Raw genomic sequence first — 21,500 nt, forward strand, 5'->3', positions numbered from 1 at the left:
ATGAGACAACTGGATATCCACATGCAAAAGAGTGAAGTTTGACCCCTACCTCACACCATATATAAAAATTAACTCAAAATGGAGTGAAGATCTAAATGTAAGAGCTAAAACAAGAAAACTCTTAAAAGGCAACATCGTGGTAAATCTTTGTGACCTTAGATCTGGCAATGGTGTCTTTGATACAATGCCAAAAGTACAAGCAACCAAAGAAAAAAATAGACAAATTGGATTTCATCAAAATTGAAAACTTTTGTGCTTCAAAGGACACTATGAAGAAAATGAAAAGAAAACCCACAGAATGAGAGAAAATATTTGCAAATCTTATCTTAAATGACTTGATACTATGTTATATGAAAGGCTCTTCTTGGAAACTTCTTCATAGTGTGAGTGGAGGGGGAAAGACCCTATCCCTACGTACAGCATGCAGGCATGCTGCCCTGCCCTTCATGGAATGAGTTTACCCAAAGAGGATCTGCTCATATAAGAAATTGGGGAAGTGAAAGTGGGGGAAGGTGGGAGGAAGGAGAGACACTTGCCCCCAGGGCAGCCACAGTTCTCTGGGAACTTGCTCACAAATTCCCTGAATTCCCCCAAATTAATTTTAGAACGAGTCCTCGAAACCCAAGGAGGCCGAGGGACGGCCCGGCGCCAGTTCAGGCAGCTCTCAGAAAGGGGACAGCAAGAGGGAGAGGCCGTCTGGCCTGGCCTCGTTTCCCAGCCAGGCCCCGTCCATGAGAAGGTCACGAGAGGCACGAGCCGGGGCCAACCCCCGTGCAGGGCGCGGGCGCAGGCAATAGGCCAGGAGGTCCTGAGGCCTGAGGTCTCCATTCCCACTGACATCAGTGCAAGGTGTCAGGGGGCCTGAATCATCGGGGTTGGGGCCAGCCCCCCTCCCTGGGGGTTGGGGGGAGAGCATAGCAGAGGCATGAGGCAGCCCCAGCCAGGCGGGCGGCCCTGGGTTGGGCTGGCCCCGGTGACTGCTTTATAGAATTAGTGAGTGGGACCCGCCACAGGGGGGAGGTGGAAATGTCATCGTCCTGGATTCCAACAGGCTGCACTCCCCCTCTTTCTGATTCACAAAATTAATTTCAACGGCTAGAGAGAGGAGCCTGTCAACAGGGCCAAGGGGTCATAAACACGGGGAATATTAATAGCTTCAGCCAGGCTGCCTGAGGGGCTGGGGGCCCTCCAGAGGGACTGATTTATTTAGTCTCCTCATTAATGATGTGGAAAGACAAGAGTTTGCCCAAGCCTGGGGCGGATACTGACCTACATCAGGACAGGAATTATCCAAGCTAAGGACACTCCATGGGGGACCATCCTGGGCTCCATCTCTCCCAGGCACTATTCCTCTTGGTTTTATTGTAGTGCCCTGGCTCTATATCCCAGCCAAGTGGGCCCAGGTGAGACACCATTATTGAGCCATCTCAAAGCAGCAGATGGTGGGAGCTAGGCACACCAGGCACATACCCTGGGCCAGGTAAGGATGGATCTCCTTCCAGAGCTGAGGGCTCAAGAATAATGCATATTCATGCACATGAACACACGTGCTCAGACCTTTCCATGTTTCTGACAAGACCAGCCCTACTTCCCCTCTATCCAGCCAGGTGACTGGACATACAGGACCAAGTCAAGCTGTAGAGTACCCAGCCACTCCAGACTGGCACATGATAGAGTGAGCCAGGTGCAGCAGAAATATACATTCCAGGTAAGGATGGGCTCCTTCCTGAACAAGGACCCCAGCCTCCTTAGCCCTCCACCCCAACCTCATCCAGCCATTAATCAACCTTATATGTCACTCCCAAATCTAGGGATATTTAACACTGGGAGTTCAAGGAAATCCCACGCACATGTGCACACAGAATATACACAACACCTGTTCCCCAACACACTTGGCAGAGCCCCATTCCAAGGCATAGCTTGACCTGATAAGGGGAACAGAAACCAGGGCAGCTGGCACGCTCTGGCTCTTCCCAAGTCCCCGGGTCCTGAGAACATCATTCCAAACTGCCCTTGGGGCCCCAGAGTCGGAGGTCACAGACCAAGGAGTCTGTGAAGAGGGTCAGCTGGCAGTGGCTTGGGGAGATCCAATTGGGAGGCGTGCCCAGGGCCCACGCAGACAGGCTGAGGGAGCCTCCCCTGGGAAGCCCTCCACTCCCAGCTGCACACTCCTGGCTGCCAGTGCTGGGACAGACACAGACGGACTGGGCCTGGCAGCAGTTGTGGCTGGGAGCCTGCCAAGTCCTGGGCTGGAATGAAGGAGAAACCTGTCCAGCGATGAGATCAAGGCAATGGCACAAGTGTCCCCCCCAGGGAGCCGAGCTCCGTGTCCCAGGACATTCCAAACTCTGTGAACAAAACATGGGATGGGAGGCTGGCCAGGCTGGGCCAGCGCCAGGTGGCCCCCCACCCCTCCCAACAATGGCGGGTTTCGCGGGGGGAGCCCAGCCTCCTCCTGCGGGGGCTGTCCCAGCCCAGCAGTGGGACCGGCTGGGAACGCAGCACGCACTGCCAGGAATACTGCCCACACAAGTCGCCTGGGGACGCTGTGTCCAGACACCTGCCACGTTCCCTCGGCAGGGCGCCACGTGTGGTCATCTGCCTGAACCTGGTGCTGCGTGGGGTGCTGTGGGTGGCCCATGCTGCACATCCACCTGCCTGGCTCTGTTTAACTTAGCAAACACCTTCAAAGCCACGATCGTATTTAATAACCCCTGGAGGAGACCGGGTCTGGCTGGTTTCCCCCATTGTATGGGAAACTGGGTCCCAACGTGGAGTTTGCTGGGGGCCATACGGTTATCAAGTGCTGACGCAGGACTCTTACCCAGTACTGCTGCCTCCCCAGCTCAATTCTTGCAGCTACACTTTGTGCTGGTAGTTGGAGGCCACCAAGACTCCGGGTTCAGCCTCCCTGACCAAACCCTAATTCCACAGCAGCATCTCTAAAATCAGCAGGTTCAATGCCTTGATTCTATAAATGGGTAAACTGGGGGAAAAAGAGACAAGGCCTTGCCCAAGATCATAGGGCATCAGAGGTGAAAGTGGAATTCAACTTCAGATGTTGATGCTCATAGGAACGTGAGCCAGGCATGATTCCAGGACAACTGGAAGGCAGCCAGTGTGCATGACTCAGAGAGCCGGGGAGTGGAGAGAAATCCTGGTGGCTTCCTGGAAGAGGTGTTCTCCCCCACAAGCAAGGCCTCTGTGAAGCCCACTCAAGTGACCCTAGGTAGAGACAGTCATAGAGCAACAGAAGGAAAATTGCAGGCTAGGCTCATACCTATAATCCCAGCACTTTGGGAGGCTGAGGTAGGAGGATCACTTGAGACCTGGAGTTTGAGACCAGCCTGGGCAACATAGCAAGATCTCATCTCTTAAAAAAGAAAAAAAGAAGAAATAAAGAGAGAGAGAGAAAGAAGAAAGAAGAAAGAAAGAATTAAAGAAAGAAAGAAAGAAGAAAGAGAAAGAGAGAAAAGAAAGGAAAGAGAGAGAGAAAGAAAGAAGAAAGAGAGAGAAAAGAAAGGAAAGAAAAGAGAGAGAGAAAGAAAGAAAGAGAGAAAAGAAAGGAAAGAAAGAAAAGAAAGAAAAAATCCGGCGTGGTGGCACAACCCTATAGTCCCAGCTACTCAGGAGACTGAGGTGGCAGGATCATTTGAACCCAGGAGTTTGAGGCTGCAGGGAGCTATGATCACACCACTGCACTCCAACCTGAGCTGGAGAGTGAGACCCCCTATCTATTTTTTTTTTTTAAAGGGAAAATTGCAAAGAAGAATGAGAGGCTATGGGGGTGAGCTGTAACTGCCTGTGTAACCTCAAAACTGTCCCTTCCCCTCCCCGGGCCTCAGTGGCCTCATCAATACAATAGGGACACAGGATGTTGGCTGTGGTCAGATCACACAATGACTCTTGCCAGTTCAGCCACTCCTGCAGCAGGGCTCTGAGGACTGGCTCAGGGCTGCCCAGATACTGGCCATGGCTTAGGAGCCCCCAAGTCCAAGTGAGGTGCCTGAGGAGGAAAGAGGCAGGCAGGCTACTGCTCGCTGAGCTGGGATGTGAGGTCTGAGGAGGAGCCGAGTGAAGGCCAGAGATAGGGTCGGTGCTGCAGGAGGGGCTGGAGGAACAGCTAGTGGACACAGGAGAAGAGGTATAGGCGTGGACGCCCAGGGTAAGCAGCAAAAGGATTATATTCTGTAAATGATAGGAAACTGAGGGGATTAAGTGGGACAAGGTCATGGTCAGAATGACCTGGGAAAGGCGTCATCATGCAGTCCAGGGAGATGACGGTGGAATCCGACACCAGCAGCAGTCAGAAGGTTTCAGCAGAAGCTGAGAATGCTCCTGGCAGGAGGCAGAAGTGGAGTCCTTCTCTCCCGTCCATCCCAGACTGGGGGGCAAAAGAGAGGCTCTGGTCCCCAGGTTAGGCATCTGGAGGCAGGATGAGCCCAGTGACTGTGTGCTGACTCCCACGCGTGCCTGGCCAGTCCAGCCCTCAGAACGAAGAGTCCATCCTCTGGCTGGACCAGGTCAGGCTGACCAAGGGCATGACTGACAGGCAGCCTCTTCCAAGGAGCTACGTGGTCTGACTCTCCTGGTTCCTCCCAGTGGCCAAGGCTTGTGGCACAGAATGATTTCCAGAAATCAACGGTTCTGGCCGGGCGTGGTGGCTCATGCTTGTAATGCCAGCACTTTGGGAGGCCGAGGCAGGCCTGATGTCAGGAGTTCGAGACCAGCCTGGCCAACATGGTGAAGTCCCATCTCTATTAAAAATACAAAAAGAAAAAAATAGAAAAATTAGCCAGGCGTGGTGGTGCACGCCTGTAATCCCAGCTACTAGGGAGGCTGAGGCAGGAGAATCACTTGAACTTCAGGGGTGGAGGTTGCAACGAGCCAAGATCGTGTCACTGCACCCCAACCTGGGCAACAGAGCGAGACTCCATCTCAAAAATAAATAAATAAATAAATAAATAAATAAATAAGAGAAATCAATGGATCAAACGTCAACGTTGAAGTAGAGCAGACCATGTGCAAAGACAAATCCAAGAAGGAATTCCTCCATCTGGGCCCAGTAAAGGCTCACTGAACATTTACTATGTGTCAGGCTCCGGGCTAAGTGTGAGGGCCACAAAGAGGAGAAAGACAGGGCCTGAGAGTTCAGGGAGGGGACAGTGCCCAGAGATCTGTACGCCCTGCAAACCCAAGGACACCAGGCAGTGAGCGCCAGGACCGGGAAAGACCTGGAAGATCTTGGCCTTTGTCAGTGGAGAGGAGATGGGAGGAAGGAGGAGGTCAGGAGTGCCAGGGCGTCAAGACAGCAGGGAGAGCACTGGAGGAGGGGGTCTGCAAGGGAGTGGGAGAAGGGGAGAAGGGAGGGGACTCCCCCATCCAACTCCAGGATCAAGGACCCGAGCCTGCCTTCCTCCAAGCCAGGTTTTGGTGGAGACACAGAAGCAGGGCCATGGGCCATTTTCACCTTTTAAAAACCACAGCCATTCGAAGCCAGGCGCTGGAGCCAAATTTCTGGGAGAGACAGAGTCCCTGTGGGCGCTTCCCCTGACGTCAATCGGGGTTTCTCTTGTGTGTCTGCGGCTTTGACAGGAGGAGGCCAGTTTAGGGGGCTGAGCTAAGAGAAGGAGAAGAGGACCCAAGGCCAAGCGCCGCTCTCATTCTTCCAACCTTCCTGCCCATGGATGGAGCCCTTGTCAGGGTGGTTCGGGGACCCTGCTCATCAGTAAGGCAGGTGTCAGTTACAGGACAGGAGCTGGGGGCATCTAGAATCCTGAACACCATGGTGACCTCTGCGCCCTAACATGAAAGCCACACCCCGTGTATTCTGGGAGGCTCTGTGCCAAGGAAGCCATTTTGATGCAGGACAAGTGAGCCCCGGAATTGGGGCTTAGCCCAGGAGCGCTCTTGGCTTCACCCAGGAAAGAATTCAAGGGTAGGCCGGGCGCGCTAGCTCACACCTGTAATCCCAGAACTTTGGGAGGCTGAGGCAGGCAGATCACTTGAGGTCAGGAGTTTGAGACCAGCCTGGCCAACATGGTGAAACCCCATCTCTACTAAAAATATAAAAATTAGCTGAGCATGGTGGTACATGCCTGTAATCCCAGCTACTCGGGAGGCTGAGGCAGGAGAATCGCTTGAACCTAGGAAGCGGAGGTTGCAGTGAGCTGAGATCACACCACTGTACTCCAGCCTGAGCGACAGAGTAAGACTCCGTCTCAATTGAAAAAAAACAAAAAAAAAGGAATTCAAGGGTGGAGCTGGTGGTGTTAAACAGCACCTTTTATTGAAGCAGCAGTGTACAGCAACAGCAGGGCTGCTGCTCCTTGCAGAGCAGGGTTATCCTATAAGCCGTGTGTCCAGAGGCAGGCCTGCACTCTATTTATACCCACTTTCGATTATATGCAAATTAAGGGGTGGTTCACGCAGATATTTCTAGGATGAGGGTGGTAACTTCCAGGTTGCTGGGTCATTGCCACGGAAAGGGGCGGGAACGTTCAGGTGTTGCCATGGCAATGGCGAACTGACATGGCACACGGGTGGGTGTGTCTTAGGGGAGGTTCTGCCTCCGACATGCTTTAGCTAGTCCTCAATTTGGTCTGGTGTCTAAGCCCCGCCTCTGGAATCAAGTCCCACCTCCTACCTCATTTTGAGGTAGAGGTGGCACTATCTGCCACTAAGGGACAGTAGATGCCTCTTTGGCGAAGACCTTCATCTCAGGGTTCCCAAGACCTGTCCACCTGCCTGCCCCTCCCTCCCCCTGCCCAGTCCAGCAACCTAGCTCCAGGCCAGAGCTCCTGCAGTGGCCCCCTGGCAGCCCTTCACATTCCAATCCTCTTGACACGGCTGCCAGTCCAGGTTTCGGGAGTTCAGCCCAGCTCCCAGGCACTGAGCTTCTCAGATAGGGAAACTGAGGCCCAGAGAGGGCCCAGGTGCTCTCTGGCACACCCTGTGTCCTCAGGCCCTGCACAGGCATCAAGGCACATTTTGTTGGAGAGAGAAAGTGACTGAAGCCATCCCTCCATCCACCACGCCCAGTCCCAGCCGGTTGTAGGGGCTGGGGGCTGGGGGTGCAAATACAGGAGGGATAAAGATCACCTTCAACACATACTTGCCCCCGTCAGCTCCACATAAGCAGCCTGTCCCAACACATGCTGATGTCCTAGTCTGACACCATCTGAGCCTTGAACCCAAACCCAGAGCGATTCCAACATCCAAGCCAGCTAAGCTCAACTACAACCCCAGATGGAGCACCAGCCATAGCCCCTGCGACCCCAGACTAAACCTGACCCTGACCCCAGGCTTAAGGCTCACCTCTACCCTGGACCAAATCCCGACTCCAGCTCCTCTCGGAACCCATCACCTGTCCCACACTGCAGTCCAGCCATGGCTCCAGGCTGAGCCCTGACCCGACCCCAATCTTAGATCAAGTCCTGACCCCTGCCCCAGACTGAGCCCTGACTCTGGCTCTAAACTAACCTTGGCCCCGACCCTTGACCGAACCCAGTCCCTGTCCCGGACAGAGCCCTGAGCTCCACACCAAACCAAACCCCAACTCTCCACTCAGACTGAGCTCCAACCTGGAAATAGTCTAGTTCTTGAGCCTGCAATAGGCTGAGCTCTGACTCCAGTGCCAAGCCCTGATCCTCACCGTGACCTCAAACTAAACCTGACCCCAAGGCAGAGCCCTGATCTAGCACAGACAGTCCAGGAAAGACTGAGGACAGCAGACACGAGCCCATCCCCTCTGCTGCCAGCAGGACTGGGGCCACCAGGTACCGGGGAGGAAGAGAGGATACAGGCCACTCATGTGCTGTCACCCTGGCCAGCCCTGCCCCCCCGGCTCAGGCTTATCAAATTGTGGGGTGGGGGCTGCACAGCCTGCCTGCCTCTGTGTGGATGAACGAAACGCTGGCAGAGGGGGGCCTGGATCCTTCCACGCTGCTGCAGACGGGTCTTTCAAGGAAGAGAGACGGACCCAGGGGAAGGTCCTGGCCCAGATGGGACCAAGGAAAGCCTGGCATTGGGCCACTGACCCCAAGAGAAGCAGAAAATGTCCTGAGCCTACTGGACAGGGGCCATGCTCTGCAGAGGATACAGCCAATGCAGCCACCACACCAGGGCACAGGGCTAGGAGGCTCAGCAGTGCAGGACCCCCGACCTCCTAATATCAGGAGATGAAGGACTGGAGGGGAAATGGTCCAAATCCTCAGGGCTAGCTGGGTCCTGGGGGACTCTGAGCCTGAGGGGCTACTCCTCCTTCCCATCCAGGTGCCCTCTGGTCTCCAGACGCGGGGCCAGGGCCCCCAGGAAGGCCACCTGAGCCCCCCTTCCTCATGGCCCCAGTCCCTGGCCCTGGTCCCCGCCTCGCTGTGAGAACGTGCACTCGCAGCCGCCGGGAAGAGATCAGCATGAAGGAATGTGCTGTCTGGGGGCCAGCGGACAGGATGGGCCGCCGGAGAGGGAGCGAATGAGGAGAGCCGGGGAAGATCCGAGCTGGGAAGGAAAACTGAGATGAACGGGGGCAGCAAGCCAGGCCGCGCTGGCCCAGCCATTGTTCCCAGCCCCGCGGGTCAGGTGCACCGGGCCAGGGGCCCGATCCCAGCCTCTGCTCAGCACGAGCTGCCCAGACTTCCCCAGGCCTGCCCGCCTCCCTCCTGTCCCAGAGCCTAACCTCTGGGGTCCTGCCCAGCCTAGGAGAAAGACAAAGCCTATCCTCTGTGCCCCCAGACAGCCCTCTGGGCCTCTGTCTGCTTCTTGGCAATGTTTCCTCTCTCACCCCCAAGGCCCTGGTCCTTGCACAAGCCTTACTCTGTCCAGACCTCCCTTGTGGGAGGAAGTCTTTGGTTTCCATGGTCTGATAAGCTAATCCACACACGGGTGTTAATAGCTGATAATGACTGAGATCAGTTCTCAAGTGTGGCCCCAGACCAGTAGCCCCATATCACCTGGAAACTTGTTAGAAAGGCAAATTATCAGTCCTAGCCCAGACCTACTGGATCAGAAACTCTGGAAATGACACCCGGTGGTCTGTTTTATGTTTTTGTAGCTTTTGTTTTGGAGACAGGGTCTTGCTCTGTCTTCCAGGCTGGAGTGCAGTGGTGTAATCATAGCTCACTGCATCCTCAAACTCCTGGGCTCAAGCAGTCCTCCTGCCTCAGCCTCCCGAGCAGCTGGGGCTACAGGCATGCACCATACTTGGCTAATTTTTTTAATAGCTTGTAGAGACAGGGTCTCTCTATGTTGCCCAGACTGGCCTCAAACTCCTGGCCTCAAGCCATCCTCCCACCTCAGCCTCCCAAAGTGCTGGAATTGAGCCGCCATTCCTAGCCTCAGTGGTCTAACAAGCCTTCTAGAAGATTATCATGCACATTCAGGTTTGAGAACTACTGACTTAGAACTCAACATATGTCCATAGAGATAATAACAGGTCAGGTATGGTGGTTCACACCTGTAATCCTAACACGTCAGGAGGCTGAGGCCAGAGGATCACCTGAGGCTGGGAGTTTGAGACCAGCCTGGGCAACATAGTGAGACCCCATCTCTACAAAAAATTTTAAAAATTAGCCAGGCGTGGTGGCGCATACCTGTTCTCTCAGCTACTTAGGAAGCTGTGGCGGGAGGATTACTTGAGCCTGGAAGGTGGAGATTGCAGTGAGCTATCATTGCACCACTGCACTCCAGCCTGGGTGACTGAGTGAGACCCTGTCTCTATTTTAAAAAAAAAGAAAAGAAAAAATAAAAAAGAGGCCAGGCATGGTGGCTAGTGCCTATAATCCCGGCACTTTGGGAGGCCGATGCAGGTGGATCACTTGAAGTCTTGGCCAAGAGTTCAAGACCGGCCTGGGCAACATGGAGAAAATCCATCTTTACTAAAAATACAAAAATTAGCCAGGCATGGTGGCACATGCCTGTAGTCCCCAGCTACTCAGAAGGCTGAAGCAGGAGAATCTTTTGAGCTCAGGAGGCGGAAGGGGCAATGAGCTGAGATTAAGCCACTGCACTCCAGCCTAGGTGACAGAGTGAGACTGAGAAGGAAGGAAGGAAGGAAGGAAGGAAGGAAGGAAGGAAGGAAGGAAGGAAGGAGAGAAAGAAAGAGGGAAGAAGGAGAGAGAGGAAGGAAGGAAGGAAAGAGAGAAAGGAAAGAAAGAGGAAAGAAGGAGAGAGAGGAAGGAAGGAAGGAAGGAGGAAGGAAGGAAGGGGAGAAAGAAAAAGAAAGAAAGAGAGAGAGAGAAAGAAAGAGGAAAGAAGGAGAGGAAGGAAAGAAGGAAGGAATGAAGGAAGGAGAGAAAGAAAAAGAAGAGAGAAAGAGAGAGAGAAAGACGACAGGAGAGGAAGGAAGGAAGGAAAAAAAGAAGGAAAGAGAGAAAGGAAAGAAAAGAGGAAAGAAGGAGAGACAGGAAGGAAGGAAGGAGAGAGAGAGAGAGAAAGAAAGAAAGAAGGAGAGAGAGGAAGGAAGGAAGGAGAGAGAAAGAGAGAGAGAGAAAGAAAGAAAGGAAAGAAGGAGAGAGAGGAAGGAAGGAAGGAGAGAGAAAGAAAAAGAAGAAAGAAAGAAAGAAAAAGAAAGAAAGAAAGAAAGAAAGAAAGAAAGAAAGAAAGAAAGAAAGAAAGAAAGAAAGAAAGAAAGAGAGAGAGAAAGAAAGAAAAGAGTTGAATGAATGAACAAGTGAGTGAATGGGTTTTAAGAAAGCCCAGTCTTATCCCCAGACTTGAGTAGAATAGTTTCTTCTTGTCCATCTGGTGTCCAAGCCCTGTGGATAGTTGAGAGCTACAGACTGGAACAGAGAAAGACTGACAGCTGACTCCCTCAGAGACAGAGCAGGTCTCAGCAACTTCACCTGCCAAGAGCCCACGCAGCAGGTGGGGCCTGAGCCAGACTCAAAGAGGCCCAGTGAAAGCTGATGGGAGGCGGTGGTCTACCAAGCCAATAGGAGGTAGTGACAACAGTCTGGGACTGGGGGCTCATGCCTGTAATCCTGTAATCCCAGCACTTTGGGAGGCTGAGGTGAGCCCAGGAGTTTGAAACCAACCTGCCAACATGGTGACACCCCATCTCTACTAAAAACACAAAAATTAGCTGGGCGGGGTGGCACATGCCTGTAACCCCAGTTACTCAGGAGACTGAGGCAAAAGAATTATTTGAACCCAGGAGGTAGAGATTACAGTGAGCCCGGATTGCACCACTGCACTCTCAGCCTGGGCAACAGAGTGAGACTCCATCTCAAAAACAAACGAACAGGCTGGGCGCAGTGGCTCACGCCTGTAATCCCATCACTTTGGAAGGCCAAGGTGGGCAGATCATGAGATCAGGAGATCGAGACCATCCTGGCTATACGGTGAAACCCTGTCTCTACTAAAAATACAAAACAATTAGCCAGGCATGGTGACGGGCGCCTGTAGTCCCAGCTACTTGGGAGGCTGAGGCAGGAGAATGGCGTGAACCCGGGAGGCGGAGCTTGCAGTGAGCCAAGATTGCGCCACTGCACTCCAGCCTGGGCAACAGAGCGAGACTCCATCTTAAAAAAAAAAAAAAAATGGACCCAAGCTCGGGTTGCCAGGCCCCTGAACATTGAACTTGGCTCCTTCAGGAATCTCCTAAGATCAGGCTGAACCTCAGGGGCTGGGACACAGCTGAGCCCAGCAGTGGGGTCCGGGGACTTCTTCTGCAGGGAGGGGACCAGAAGCTGCAGGGTGAGAACCCAGCATGGTCTGAATCTTGTGAACTCATCCCTGAATCTGGCCTTTTTTTTTTTTTTTTTTTTTTTTTTTGAGACGGAGTCTCACTCTGTTGCCAGGCTAGAGTGCACTGGCACGATCTCGGCTCACTGCAACCTCTACCTCCTGGGTTCAAGCGATTCTCCTGCCTCAGCCTCCTGAATAACTGGGACTACAGGCACACTCCACCATGCTCGGCTAATTTTTGTATTTTTAGTAGAGACAGGGTTTCACCATGTTGGCCAGAATGGTCTTGATCTCTTGACATCATGATCCACCAGCCTCGACCTCCCAAAGTGCTGGGTTTACAAGCGTGAGCCACGGCACCTGGCCTGAATCTGACCTTTGAGTCAGGTCTCTCCTGAAGCTGGCATTGCCCTTTCCAGAACTTCAGAGCAACGTGATGCCTACAGTCCTCTTGGCTTTCCCAGCTGCCTGGGTCTTACCCAGCCTTGGCCTCCTGTGACTTAATTGTGGCTCCTGTCTCCAGAATAAATTAGAGAGATGGACAAGGTCTGTCTTAACCTCCTTTTGCTTTATTCTGTTTTTCTTTGAGACGGAGTCTCGCTCTGTCGCCCAGGCTGGAGTGCAGTGGTGCAATCTCGGCTCACTGCAACCTCCACCTCCCAGGTTCAAGCAAGTCTTCTGCCTCAGCCTCCCCAGTAGCTGGAATTACAGGCGCCCAACCACCTGGCTAATTTTTGTATTTTTAGTAGAGATGGGGATTTCACCATGTTGGCCAGGCTAGTCTCGAACTCTTGACCTCAAGTGATCTGCCCACCTTGCCCTCCCAAAGTGCTGGGATTACAGGCATGAGCCACCGCGTCCACCCTCAACCTCCTTGTTTCGTCCACCTGCCGGCTCATCTCCCTTCTGGGCCAAGGAAGAGAAGACAAGCAGTGTGGCCGGATCTCCATGCTTGCGCGACACCAGGAAACCTCATGTGGCCAGCTCCACCCTGTACTGAAAGGGGTTTCACTCAACATAAAAAAGAAGCGTCTTCACTTACAGTTGACACCTCTGCAGGGTGATTTGACATTTCAGGTCCAGTCGTTCCCGAGGTATCCTCTCGACGTGTGTGGCCCAGAAGATGTCCTGAAACAGAGTCCATGGGGAAGAATGACTTTGGTGTCACATAGGTCCAGCAAACACTGTGCACCAGGGTCCCTTCTATTTTATGTATGTATGTATGTATTTATTTATTTAAAGACAGGGTCACCCAGGCTGGAGTGCAGTGGTACGATCTCAGCTCACTGCAACCTCCGCCTCCCAGGTTCAAGTAATTTTCCCTTAACCTCCGGGTAGCTGGGATAACAGGCACCCACAACCACGCCCAGCTAATTTTTGTATTTCAAAGCCGCTATTAACAATTCAAGATAGCCAGGCATGGTGGCATCCACCTGTAGTCCCAGCTACTCCGAAGGCTGAGGCAGGAGGATCGCTTGAGCCCAGGAATTCCAGGCTGCAGTTTGCTATAATCCCACCACTTCATTCCAGCCTGGGTGATAGAGCTAGACTCTGTCTCTAAAAAAATAAAATAAAATAAATAAAAATAAAAATTCAAGGCTCTGATAAGTCCTGCAAGATAATAGCCTGTCTGACTTTGTGTTTCCTAGGCTTCTTGGATCCAGAAGCTTTTCCCCCTCCCAAAGTAATAGTCGATGGAGCATCACTTGGGAAACACATCCGAAATGCAGAGGGCACCCTTCCAGAGTTCCGAGGAGGAAAAACAGGAGTTGGAGAAGCATCTTGCTAAGGAGGCATAGAAGGCAGGGGATACTGGAGATCCACAAAGGCTCAGCCTCTCTCAACCTCCAGAAGCCCCCATCTCCAGAGCCACTGTCCCCAGAAAAGGTGTCATTGAGCAGAAACCTCAGAGAAGGGGCAAGATTCCTTAGCTGTCTAAGAGACAGCCTCGGGTAAGCTGGGGCACCCAGCCAGCAAGGGAATGACGGGCATCTCCCGGCATGCCCAGGGGAAGGTACAGCCTGGTCCTCTGGTTGGACTTGAATTCTCAGACCAGCTCCTCTGTCTACACCTGACTCCCCAGCTCTGCACAGCAGGACGTCCGACATCTGTCCACCCCACCACTCCCCTGATTCTGTCCTCTCCTCGCTCTTCTGCATCTGCCTAGGGTGTGAGATGACCCCTTAACCCCCCACCTGGGGGCTTGGAGGCTCCTGTCCTCTTTGGAGTAGAGGGGAGGAAAAAAACTCCTGCCTCAGCTCCCTCCCGCCTGCTTAGACTCTTGGCTGCCTTCTGAAGCTAGACAATACAGGGAAATGTTTGCACCCAAACAACTTTGCCGCGTCAGGAACTGCTTGACCCTGCCCAGGAAAGCAAAGTCCTAGGGCTCCACCCTTCTGCTCCCTCGGTCTGCAAACCAGGGATCAAGGCCGGAGGGGCAGCCCAGCAAGGGGTTATCAGAGCCAAAAGGGTCACAGGCGTCCCAAGGTGGGCAAGAGGGGAAAGCTCAGGGGTTGCCTCTCTCTAGGGACCCGGGCTTGCCTTCCTGGCTAATTCAGAAAAGGAGTTCTCTCCTTGACCGTGAAATATGCAAAAGCCAGATTGCCAGTATTTTTCTGGAGAGCTGTGGCTCTGAATTTAATCTGGCCTAAAGATAATGAAAATAGCACTTTGACTTGATTTGAAAAATGTATTAATTCATTCCACAAGCATTTGCTGCTCTTGGGTTCTGTGCCAAGCCTAGCGTTGGGCACTGGAGATCCAGTGTGGATCAGCTAAACACTGCCCTGGAGAGACCCACGGTCTAATGGGGGAAAGAGACACACAAATGGAATCGGAGGGCAGGGGGCTCTGCTTGGTCCCCAGCTGAAGTTCCCCCTGGGAAATGCCAACCTTGGCTAAACTAAAGGCTCGGGAGATTGGCACACACATGGCTGGGACAGGTTAGGGGGCCCGTCACCAAATGCACCTGCAGCCGTGTGGCCGCCCTACCATGGAAACTATAGGATCAGTGCATAGTTTGCAAAACCAGAGGTCCTGTCCCCATATTCGATAAAGACTCCAATGCCCTCCAGGGTCCCCTCCCGGCAGCCCTTCCCTTCCTCTCCGACGGGAAGTCCCTTTGCCAACCTCAACACAGCCCTGAGGTGATGAACATCAGCTGTGAGCCAACAGACCATTGAGAAAAGCAACACGGGGTAAGAGAAGATCGGCTTCTCCTGGATCATGGGCACAAACACAAATACGTGGACACTCCCAGAGGATGACCTCCGGGCATTCCTGTGCATTGACCTTTGGGACATGTCAACTTCCCGTTTCCAGCAGCGGGGTGTGGAGGGGAGGCAGAACCAGTGAAACAGTCAAACAATGACTGCCCACCCCACCCAGGCTTCCAACTCAATCCTAGTGGAGCTCGGACCGTCTTAACCTTTGGGGACATCAAGCATGAGGTGGAAGGGGCCAGGAAGATGGAGAGCAGGAGGCCAGGGGCGGCTAAGGTCAAGACAGTCAGTCTGTTTGTCACGGCCCCTCACGCCCACCTTGCCCGCGTGCCAGAGACTGTGTGTTTTCGTCTTTTTCTTGGAGGGGGAGGGCTGCGGCACAGAGCTTTGAGTGATGAGTTAAGTGACAATGAATTTGAACCACATGGAGCCCGGGCTTAAGGGGAAAGTGTTTTGGTGAAATGCAGCTGGGATTTCATCAGCCCCCACCCCCCAGACGGTACAAAAATAGTCCAGGCCAGGCAGGCTGTGACCCACAGGCCTGGCCCAATTTCGCCACCCCCTGTCCCGGAGAAAGGCTCGGAGTGGCCTCTTTCCCTCGATCTGGGTTTCGTAATCTGCCTCGTTGTTTTGGTTGCCGGTTTGTTGATGGGCTGGGTTTGTCTGGGAGAATTTCCTCCCTCTGGAAGACAGGGTGATGCCACGAGACCCTCTCTTACTGTTTGTAACAAGTCCCCTTGGGGTGTCGGGGAGGGGCCAGAGCTGGGCTTGCTGGCCCCAGGCGGGGAAAGAGTGACATAGTTGCGGCTTGGGACCAAGACCAGCTCAGGGAGCCCTGCAACTTTGGGGATGTGGGTGGGTCATGTGTGATGGGGCAAGAGGTGGACTTCACTCAAGCAAGAGCTGAAAGGTCTATCACCCTCTCAAAGCCAGCTCCACCCTTCAGAGGGGGAAACTGAGGCAGGGGCAGGGTATGAGTGATCCCAGGCAGTGGAATCTGTTAACAGCACAGAGGAGGCATCTGGAAGTGTTTGTGGGTTGAGAAAATGACAAAAACCCTTTGCCCCCATCCCTCTCAGCTGAGCCCAGGAAGGAAAGGAAGGCAGGGTTCCCTGAAACCCCCACCCCAGGGCACACCGGAAGGTGGACAGGCCCCACCTCCCTGAGCCCCACCTCCCATCATCTCCTTCCCTCCTTCCCCAGATTTGAATGGTGGTAGCCACTCCTGAAGCCACCTCCCCGGGTTGAGATGAGGGGAGGAACCGCGCCCTTGCAGGCTGGTGGCAGCAGGACCCACAGAGCGGCAGCTCCCAGAGGGAAAGAGAAGCACCCGCTGTGAGGCCAGGGGCTGCTGGGATGGGGAGCGAGCCTAGCGTAACAGGGCTACTGATTTGATAGTCAAAAGTCACATCCAGGCCGGGCGCGGTGGCTCACGCCTATAATCCTAGCACTTTGGGAGGCAGAAGTGGGCAGAAGAGGCCAGGAGTTCGAGTTCGAGACCAGCCTGGCCAACATGGCAAAATCCTGTCTCTACTAAAAATAGGAAAAATTAGCCAGGCGTGGTGGCGGGCACCTGTAATCCCGGCTACCCTGGAGGCTGACGCAGGAGAATCGCTTGAATCAGGGAAGCAGAGGTTGCCATGAACCAAGATCACACTACTGCACTCCAGCCTGGGCAACAAGAGCGAGACTCCAACTTAAAAAAAAAAAAAAAAAAAAAAGGAAGAAGAAAAAAAGTCACATCCAGAAACGACCCATCCTGGGTACCTAGAACAAGGCTGAGTCTTGCCATCTTGTCCATTGGTATCATGTGTGACAATCCCCAAGTGAGCGCGGCTGCAGGGACGCAGGTGTTCAAGGCCGCTTTGAGAACTAGTCTCCCATCTCACAGGACTCAGGCAGGACACATCCTCCCGGGTGACCGACCAGAGCACCGAGGCCCAGAGACACACACTTCTGGGGACCAGGGGTGGAACAGGACAAGTGGCCCTTAAATACTGCTGGACATGTGCCTTAGGGCCATAGCAAGGGACATCAAAGATGACTCAGACTGACCCGGGTTGCTCATCTGTACTCAGGCCCTCAGGGGCGGGCGAGGGACCAGGAAGGGCCACCCTGAGAGACTGTGGGGGTAGCCAGACTGGCTGGGGGTAAAACCAGAGCCTTCTGTTCAGCACCAGGCAGGGGTACTGAACCTGTCACCCCAACTCCCTGCCCAGGGGCTGAACCAGCAGCTTCCTTCTCATGCCAATTTCAACAGTGTAAAGTCAAGTTAATCTTAGACTTCCCAGAATCACAGCACTTTAGGAGGCCAAGGTGGGAGGATCGTTTGAGGCCAAGGTGGGAGGATCGCTTGAGGCCAAGAGTTCAAGACCAGCCTGGGCAATATAGCAAGACTGCATCTCTACAAAAAAAAAAAAAATTAGCTGGGCCTGGTGGTATGTACCTGTAGTCCTAGCTACTCAGGAGGCTGAGGCCAGAGGATCACTTGAGCTCAGGAGTTGGAAGCTGCAGTGAACTATGATCATGCCACTGCACTCCAGCCTGGGTGACAGAATAAGACCCTGTTTCCAAAAAGAAAAAAAGAAAAAGAGGCCGGGCATGGTGGCTCATGACTGTAATCCCAGCACTTTGGGAGGTTGAGGCAGGCAGATCACCTGAGGTCAGGAGTTCAAGACCAGCCTGGCCAACATGGTGAAACCCCATCTCTAATAAAAATACAAAAATTAGCTGAGTGTGGTGGTGCATGCCGGTAATCCCAGCTACCTGGAGAGCTGGGGCACGAGAATCTCTTAAACCTGGGAGGCGTAGGTTGCAGTGAGCCAAGATCGTGCCACTGAACTCCAGCCTGAGTGATAGAGCAAGACTCTGTCACCAAAAAAAAAAAAAAAAAGAGAAAAAAGAAAAAGAAAAAAACTGTCTCCACTGGCCCCGTCAGGCCGCAGCTCCCCAGGGAGAGCCAGGCCCCTAGGACCTCAAGACAGGGCCCATGTTGGTCCTTCCTACCTCAGTCTCCCCCTGCAAGGCCGGGCCAGAGCACCTCAAAAGCACACAGGAAGCATGGCCGGGGCGCCCCCTTTCTCCCCGCCTCTGCCCCCTGCCCCAGGGGCTCCAGGACCCAGCCTGCATGGAAAGCCCTGCTGGCCTCCTTCCCTGCTCTTGCTACCCAGAGAGTTTCTGCTCCCTCCATTCCACTGTTCTCCCAGCACTGCCGATCCCCTCCGCTGCCCTCGGCCCTGGGCCAGCCCCCACAGGCCAGGTTGAGCCCAGCTGAGGCACAGGGACATCACGCCAAGGCTCTGGGAAGCCTGATCCCACACCTGGAGTTTGGGGAATGCGGGAGGTTGCCTCTCGGCCCTCCTGGTCGAGGTGTGAATTAGGGGCTCAGTGGGGCAGCACCACAGAGACACACCAGTGGAATCGGAGGGCAGACAGCTCTGCTTGGTCTCCAGCTGAAGTTCCCCCTGAGAAATGCCAACCTTGGCTAAACTAAAGGCTCGGGAGATTGGCACACACATGGCTGGGATGGGCTAGGGCACCTATCACCAAATGTACCTGCAGCCGTGTGGCCGCTCCACCATGGAAACCACAGAATCACTGCATAGTTAGCAAAACCAGAGGCCCTGTCCCCATGTTCGATAAAGACTCCAGTGCCTCCTGGGGTCCCCTCCCGGCAGCCCTTCCCATCCCCTCTAATGGGACGTCCCTTTGCCAACCTCAACACAGCCCTGAGGTGATGAAGTCACCTCCACTGGAGTCCCGGCTCTGCCACTTCTCAGCTACGTAGATACATGACTTTGCCTCTCTGAGCCTCAGTTTCCTCATCTGTAAAATGGGGATGACACCGGGGCCTTCCAGCCAAGGGTGTTGTGGGGAGTATGTGGGTTATCACATCATGGAGAAGTCCTCTCCGTGTGCCTGGCACGAAGGAAGGGCCTCGTGAGGAGCACCTCTCATGCTTCCTAGAGAAGATCGGGGACTCTGGGTGATGAGAGAAGTTGCTAGAGCATACCTGCAGATGGGATGAGATGGGAAGGTCCATCAGGGTGGTCCAAGGATGATGCCAAGGGCCCCAGGGTGCTTTCTGCTCGTTCTGTCTCTGTAGGTCCGCTAGCAGGTCAGACAGCTACAGACACAGAGGGAAGCCCCGCTCACACACACCAGGGGAGACCCCTAACCCCAGCCTTGGAAGCCCTGGTGATCATAAAAACAATTAGCCAGGTGTGGTGGCACATACCTTTAGCCCCAGGTACTCAGGAGACTGAGATGAGAGGATCACTTGAGCCCAGGAGTTTGAGACTAGCCCTGGGCAACATAGCAGGACCCCATCACTATAAAAATTTAAAAATTAGACAGGCGTGGTGATGTGCACCTGTAGTCCCAGCTACTCGGGAGGCTGAGGTGGGAGAATCGCTTGAGCCTAGGAGTTTGAGGCTGCAGTGAGCTATGACTACGCCACTGCACTCCAGCCTGGGCAACAGAGCAAGACCCTGTCTCAGGGGGAAAAAAAAAAAAAAAGGCTTGGGCCGGGCACAGTGGCTCACGCCTGTAATCCCAACACTTTAGGAGGCTGAGGCAGGTAGATCACCTGAGGTCAAGAGTTTGAGACCAACCTGAGCAACATGGTGAAACCCCATCTCTACTAAAAATACAAAAATCAGCCAGGCATGGTGGCGCGTGCCGATAACCCCAGCTACTCCGGAGGCTGAGGCAGAAGAATTGCTTGAACCCGGGAGGTGGAAGTTGCAGTGAGCCGAGATCGCATCACTTCATTCTAGCCTGGGCAACAAGAGTGAAACTCCATCTCAAAACAAAACAAACAAAAGTGTGGAGGTACACAGGCTTTGAAGTCAGACCCTTTAGTTTGAATCCCAGGCAGCACCCTCACCTCAGGATCAGCTGTTCCCCCAGGAGACTGGGCCACAGTGGGTGGGTTCTCCAAGGTTGACCTCTTGGCCCTCCGGAGCCCCAAACTCCCACCCTTTAGAAGAGCCAGGGGAACCCAGCTCCATCCCTGGCCATCGGGACCAGATCATGCAAAGCCCATCTTTGTTTGACTTTGGAAGGCTTGATAAGGCAGGGCACTGCCCTACACCTGGACACCTCATCTGATGGCCTGGGGGAGATAGGACAGATGGCCATGGTAACTCAGCCGGTACTGCTTCTCCTCCTGGGCAGAGCCCAGGGACATCACCTCTGAGGGCCTCAATGCCATCCCTCTCGCTGTCTGGCTCTGTCTACCTCCGTCTCTGCTCTTTCTGTCTCCCCCACCCCACCTCAACTTTCAGAGAGTTCGAAGGAGCAATGGTCAAGGACACAGATTTGACCAGGCATGGCGGTTCATACCTGTAATCCCAGCACTTTAGGAGGTCAAGGCAGGAGGATCGCTTACATCCAGGAATTTAAGACCAGCCTGGGCAACATAGTGAGACCCCATCTCTATTTTTTTTTTTTTTTTTGAGATGGAGTCTCACTCTGTTGCCCAGGCTGGAGTGCAGAGGTGTGATCTCCGCTCGCTGCAACCTTTGCCTCCCAGGTTCAAGTGATTCTCCTGCCTCAGTCTCCTAAGTAGCTGTCATTACAGGCACCCGCCACCACACCCAGCTAATTTTTGTATCTTTAGGAGTTTCACCATGTTGCCCAGGGTGGTCTTGAACTCCTGAGCTCAAGCAATCTGCCCACCTCAGCCTCCCAAAGTGCTGGGATTACAGGCATAAGCCACCCATCCAGCCAAGAGATTCCATCTCTTAAAAAACTCATATATATATATATATATATATATATATATATGCGCCAGGTGTGGTAGCTTGCACCTGTAGTCCCAGCTAAAGCTACCAGTAGTCTCAGCTAATCAGGAAGCTGAGGCAGGAGGATTGCTTGAGCCCAGGAGTTCAAGGCTGCAGTGAGCTATGATCATGCCACTGCACTCTAGCCTGGGCAACAGAGACCTTGTCTAACAAAAATGGAGATGGGGGACACAGACTCTGGAGCCAGACTTCCCAGTTTGCATCCCAGCTCTGCTACCCAATAACCAAGCAGAACTTAAGCCTCAGGTTCCCCATCTGTAAAATGGGTTAAATGGTAACAACAGTGCCTCCCTCCCAGGGAGACTGGAACGAGTTAATACAAGCAAAACCCTCAGAACAGTATCTGGCCCATAGCGAATATTTAATAAATGCTAGCCCTCATTATTTTTTATTTGTGTCTTCATCCTGCATGTTTGCTGACTCAAATTTTCCATGGGTAAGGAGGTACAAGAGAAGGCATGGGGCTCTGTGGTTTGAATTGCCTGTTGCTCCAGGCCTCCGGGCTGCAGGCTAAAACAATAAAGAACTTCTTTCAATCAGAGCCAATGATGCCTCGATAAAGCCTGACCACAGGATGCAGGATTGCCAGGCTCTGCAAACACACCCCAGGTCTCGGAGGCTGGGCCAGCACCAGAGCTGAGACCATTCAGGCAAGCAGGCAGCAAGGTCCCTAGTTCCAGGCCACGGGCTGTGGCCGTCCCCTGCTTCCCTCCTCACCCCAACCCTGCACGCCAAATCTCCGGCCTCCATCCCAAGGCTATTCACATCCCCTATCCTAGGAGACTGA

General features: G+C 53.6%; 1 long non-coding RNA gene across 1 annotated transcript; it reads right to left on the bottom strand.

Annotated features, from left to right (window-relative positions):
• Positions 1-3,992: 3,992 nt before the first annotated feature.
• On the bottom strand, positions 3,993-14,030 carry LOC140710594 (uncharacterized). The gene is made up of 3 exons (XR_012091665.1): positions 13,881-14,030; positions 12,728-12,813; positions 3,993-4,757 (listed from the first exon to the last, which is right to left on the bottom strand). It is a non-coding gene; the product is annotated as an uncharacterized lncRNA (long non-coding RNA).
• Between the last annotated feature and the right edge of the window lie 7,470 nt (positions 14,031-21,500).

The sequence above is a fragment of the Chlorocebus sabaeus genome, chromosome 28 (genome assembly GCF_047675955.1).
Source record: "Chlorocebus sabaeus isolate Y175 chromosome 28, mChlSab1.0.hap1, whole genome shotgun sequence".
NCBI classification, from domain to species: Eukaryota; Metazoa; Chordata; class Mammalia; order Primates; family Cercopithecidae; genus Chlorocebus; species Chlorocebus sabaeus.